This window comes from Pituophis catenifer, unplaced genomic scaffold, assembly GCF_029215685.1.
Source record: "Pituophis catenifer annectens isolate HBS135680 unplaced genomic scaffold, rPitCat1.0.hap2 SCAF_3, whole genome shotgun sequence".
Taxonomy (NCBI): Eukaryota; Metazoa; Chordata; class Lepidosauria; order Squamata; family Colubridae; genus Pituophis; species Pituophis catenifer.
Window position 1 is genome coordinate 160,544,672 of NW_027256883.1, and position 6,165 is coordinate 160,550,836.

A 6,165-nucleotide genomic window follows, 5' to 3' on the forward strand; every position below is an offset into this window, starting at 1 on the left:
ATAAGGCAGGTCTTATGCTATCTCTAATGCTTTGGAACACCTTGCCTTCCACACCTCAAAAATGTACCTGGCCTTTATCCAGGTTGCTTTTGAAGCTTAACAGTGGCTTAGGTAATGTTCTTTCATATTCTATATGCTTTTATAAATTTGGGAGAGGGATTTTTGTTTTGTTTTTATTCAGTGAATGCTGATTATGATATTTTATTACAAACATGACTCAGGAGTACTTTCTAGAGAAGACTCCACATTCTGCTCAGCAAATCCCCAAATGACAATAAAAGGGATAATGAAAGTCCATTCAATTTAATAGATGAAGGCAAGAAGATTAATCAATCAAACACCACAATGGTAAAGGAAAATATTCAAGCTGCCAAGTGTTTCTCCAAGAATAACTAAACAGGCTTAAACCAGATTTACCAACAAGGTATACTCCTGAACAACTGGACTACAACTTTCATTGTCTCAAATCTGTATGGCCAATTAGGTTGAGAAAGTGTGTTGTAAGAGAACACACTTAGAGAATAATTACCGTACCCTCTATTTTGCCTGCTTCTGCTCCACTATAAGCAGGCATTTTAACAGAGCCAGATCATACTAGGGGCTCTCTCAGATGGCTGGCTGACTACACTGTAATGATCAACAATGTCCTGCCCTTGGTATTGCAGGCTCTGGGCAATCCAGAATTATCTATCTTATCTATTTTAGTGTCTCTACTCTTAAGAAGATATGCTGTGAGTGTAAATATGACTTGCTTCTGTATGCTGCCAACACTGTTGCTGTCTCTCAGGTAACACAAAACATGGTTTAATGCAATTAAAATCATAGATGGATAATTAAAATAAAACCCTTATTGAAATAGATCCAGAAGTTTCATCCGTCACTGTCTCTGTCATCATACCCAATAATGGAATATTTGAGACTAGCCTATATTTAGAAGAAATACTTGGTTAAAAGTATTGTAAGGGGTGTGCATAAGCACACCAGCGTGCCTACCGTCCCTATCCTAATGTTTCCTCTATTTGTATCTATGTTATGTATCCAATCCATGCTTATATATAAATACATGGATTGGATACATAAAATAGATACATATATATCTATATATATATTACCTAATACATTCTTGACAAATAAAAATAAATAAAAAATAAAATAAATAAAAGAAGGCTTTTTAAATAGAAATCATAAAAATGTCTCCTTTAAATAAGCAGGAGAAACTATTGTTTCCCAATAGTTGGTTATCCCCTCCCTTGATCATGGCAATATTAGCTATCAGTCTAATCAGCCAACTAAGTCAGTGGTTGAGCTACCGAATGCTGTCCTTCATCTCTCCACATACCCTGCCAATGCCTTCGAGACTGACAAATTAAAAAGAAACTACATGCCACACTCAGGCAAGAAAAAACAAATGCATAGGTATAGAAGAGGTGACACCTGACTCAATAGCCGTAACTGTGAGAGGGATCTAGGAATTTTAGTGGATAACTACTTAAGTATGAGCTAGCAGCATGCTGCAGCTGCCAAAAAAGCCAACACAATCCTTGGCTGCCTTAGCAGAGATCACATGAAGTGTTAGTGCCGCTTTATAATGCCTTGGTAAGTTCACACTTGGAATATTGCACCCAGTTTTGGTCGCTACAATACAAAAAATACATTGAGACTCTAGAAAGATTACAGGAAAGAGCAACAAAAATTATTAGGGGACAGGAGGGTAAAACATGAAGAATGGTTCCAGTGACTGGACATGTCTAATCTAATGAAGAGAAGGACCAGGAATGACATGATACAGTAGAGCCAATATCTAAGGGGTTGCTATAAAGAAAAGAAGGGTTACCTTGTTCTCCAAAGCACCTGAGGGCAGGACAAGAAGCAAAAGATAGAAACCTATAAAGGAGAGATCCAACCCAGAAATAAAGAGAAATTTCCCGACACTGAGAACAATAAACCAGTGGAATTGCTTGCCTCCAAAAATTGTGGATGCTCCCCACAAACTGGAGGTTTTTATGAAGAGGTTGTCTCAAATGGTATAAAGTCATCTGCTTGAGCAGGGGTTGGACTAGAAAACCTCCAAAATCCCTTCCAAAATATTGTGTTCTGTTCATATAATCCAGTACTTTCTCCAAAACTGGAGAAAGTTGTTAAATGTTGTAACTATAAATATTGCCATTGAGTTATATCTGGTAGAAGATATTTGTCTCAACACGAAATATGTTAAAAATTAATCTTCATGATTTATCAGCTGGTCCAAAGTCAATATCCTCACTTCCATCCAATTATTTCCACTTCATCATCTTTCCCCGCTTCCCCTATATTTAAAGGTGGCTTTCCTCATAGTCAATTTAGCATGGGAAAAAATGTTGACATTCCATTCCATAGTTTTCTAATTGATGTAAATGTTTCCAGAGGTACTAGGGTTTTAGTACATTTAGATCCTAATACTATCCATTCAACCAAATAAAAAAGTAATATCAACCGTTGCTTTCCAGTATTTGACAATACTGACAATTTTGTCAGTATTTGACAAAATATAGCTCAGTTCAGAAAACCAAATCCTCCCTCATTATTTAGTAGCTGCATTTTCTACGCAAGTATCTTCAGAATTTAAGAAGCCCATAAAATTTTTCTAAACAATTTATTTTCTGAAAGTTTTTCCATATGTTTTTTGAAGAACACTTTCTATGTGTTTTTTTTTCTTTTCTTTGACAATGTTATATATTGTTTCTTTCTCTGTTTCTTTTTTGTCAGTACTGAAAAAGCAATAAAAAATGCTTTTTAGGAAGACTTGTGTCTAAATCCCTATCCTTGAAGCTCCTTAGGTAATCTGTTAGTCCTGTATTCACAATATTACCTCTGAAATAAAGGAGAGAGGTGTGAACATTTTGAAAAGGAAGAATCTAAATATAAGTGGAAACATTCTTTATGCTTATATCCAAGCAAGGAGAAAATCATGTTAAGTTATATAAATGAGAACAGAAACATATAGGACTTAACTGAAAAAAAAAAAGATGCATGAGCTTCATATAACAAGAGTTTTCTCCCTGATGAAAATGAAAAAAAAAACCCATACAAAATATTGCCGAAACTCAGCAGCAGTTAAAATTTCTAACATAGGAGAAATTATCTTCAGTCTGCTACATTCCAGAAATGTTGGGAATTGCAGTTCCAATGTAGTTGGAGGCCACCCAATTTGCTGGCTTTCTATTATGAAAATGATAAATAGCTAACATTCCAAGCTCAGTTCTCCTACAGTGCACTCTTACTTCCTGCAAATTTTCTTTCTCCGCTGTCAGTCTTGATTAAAACAGGTTAAACCATGTACCATATCAAAACTGAAAAATATAGTTTGGCTCGCTTTATAAATAAATAACATACAGTACTCTGCAAATCTAATAGGGCTTGTATGGATGAATGGTATGCACTGTATTGTTTTGCATGCTCCTGACTCTTGATGATGTCTGGTAAAATAGTTCAATTGGGGCTTTAAGAAACTTAAGTCACTTTCAACTTCCTGCTGTGTGTCCAAGTGTCTGGAAACAAGACCCAGTTAGTAAAAGTTAACAAAACAAACAAATAGAAGATCAGCTCAGCTGCAGTGAACATGATTTCCTGTCCAGCCCAAAAATCCACTTCATCTTTATAGCAGTTCCTGCTGGCTTTCCTCCCTTTTCTCTAGTACAAGCCAAGTACAAGAGCATTACTGTGCTAATCTCACAGGATGGCTGATCTTAGCTAGTTCCTAGGCAAGATATTAAAAGTTTCTAGCCTTTTAGAAACTTTTTAGTATTTTTAGTAAGGTCTAGTCTAGTCACTGTCCACACAATCCTTGTAGCAAAATAAATGATTCAGTCTGTTTGATTTCTTTTAAATAAAAGTTGACAAACATGCAGAAACATGCCACTGCATAAATAACAGTATTGAGAAGAAATGTTATTCTGATGACTAATATGCAGTTTTAATACGAGTCTGGACCTCAGCAAAGGATATTGTTGTAGTTATTAGATGAAAAGTCTCATCTTCCTTTTCCGTAAACGTTTCATTTCCTGATTTTAAAAAACAAAATACATACACCGTTTTGTAGGACTGATCAATAATCTTGAAGAGGGAAAGTTGATTTGTAGTATATGGGGATGCTCAGGCATCTAGTTTGGCAAATAAGAAACCAAAAATCCTTATTTTCGTTTTTAAGTGCTCTCAGAAAAAAAATAAAAAAATCCAAGAATGGTGTTTCAGCATTTTCAAGAAATAACTTGATGAGTTCATTAAAGCCAAGGAATTGTAAAAGCTTTCTATACTATTTTACACATGGAAACTCTGAAGGAAATTTCATTAATTTTGATGCAATTAATTCTTAAGGTTTCAACCTTAATCGAAGCTGAAATTGTTCACATTATGAGATGAAGTGATCACAACAACCATTTGTTTTTGGATGCTATGCCAAGGAAATCTGAGATACAGTAAAAAGCAGCTCACCTTACTAGGTATGTTGTATGTTGTGTTGTCAGAATTTTTTTGGATTTAAATACATAAAATCATAAATATATTACAATGAAGACTAGGATCCAAATGACTATAATTTTGTTCATGAACAATTGCTATGTATTTTGCATTTGTTTAAACAAAAGTAATCTGTGATAACTTCTCAGTATAGATACATCATGCTACATCTCAAAGTCAGTTTGTTGTAATGGTTAAGGTGCTGGCCTAGAGACCAGAAGACTATGAGTTCTAAACCTGGCTGGATGTCTTTCGGCTACTCACTCTCAGTCCAGTTCGCATCACAGGGGTTTTGTTGGGGGAAAATAGGAGGCAGAAGAATTATGTATGTTTGAATTATAAAACAAGAATTATATCTCTTTTTACATATAAACTTAGATATAATTTTAAATAAGGGGAATATAAAAGTGTAATAATAAAATAGTAATAATAATATACAAATTAGATATTTAAAAAAATATAGACCAATTATAGATATATAAAAATATAAATTCTTGCATTTTGTATTTTTCTACTAATTTATGTTGCCACATTACATTCCACAAGAAGAAAAGGAAAGGTTTGTTTCTCTTATTTTGCTTATCTTCATTCCATATACTCTCTTCTTAGGAGTTCCACTTTCCATTTTTATTCCCCTGATCAGGAGCTGTGAACCTAAATATAATGAACTTCCAAATACACACCCAAATATGAACACTTATTCTAACTAAATAAAAGCTAGAAATATTAATAACTGAAGAAAATCTAGAATAATTCCTGACTCGGGGTAGGTAGCTGATCATGTACCGGTTACTGAGACTGAATAGATGTAACTTGTTAAAAGAAGAAAGAACCTAGGAGAGATGTTGAATGAAACCCAGCAGTATAACTAAAGACGCACAGGCTTTCATGTTAAAGTGTTTCAGATTTAATCAGTTGAGTCTAGTCCAAAATTATATTACTAGATCAGAAAAACAATACATAAAGCTGCCTGTCTTGTATACATCTCACACTGGCATCCTAAAACCAGCACAACTTCCAATAGGTCAGAAATTATTGAGTCCTTCTTGAAGGAATCATAATAGATCATATTTAGATCACATATTTCATCTCGTTCTTTTCTGTACATATAAAGCCTGCTGCAACCTTATACAGAGGTGTGTGCATATATTAAATGACAGGGGCAAACTAAAAAAATGGTGCTTATATTTTCAAAAGCTTGCTAAACCATCAATAGGAAGAAGTTTATCCCAATTACGTGTCAAATTTATAAAATTAATCAACAATTTTATTACAATGATTTAAGATAAAACAATTGCAGTTTGACTGGATGAGAGCAACAGACAAATTTGTAAGAATAAAATAGAATATAATGATTAAAAGGGCTCTTAGAATTCTTACTGCCTGCTCAATGATAAGCAGACATATTAAAATCGTTTACAAATCCTATAAAACCATCTTCTGGATTTTGAAATGAATTAAACCAATTTGCAGATATACTCAAGACATATTTGATTATGATGTGAATTCATTTTTAAGAATTCAGAAAGATTTTGAACAGTTCAAGCTACAGTTCAAAAATATTTTTAAAATCCATTGATACATACCATCAAGAGTTTATTTTCAATCTAAAAGCAGAAAAAGACTTAAGGAAAAGTACCTATGCCTGTTGAATGAACCTTTGGCATCATG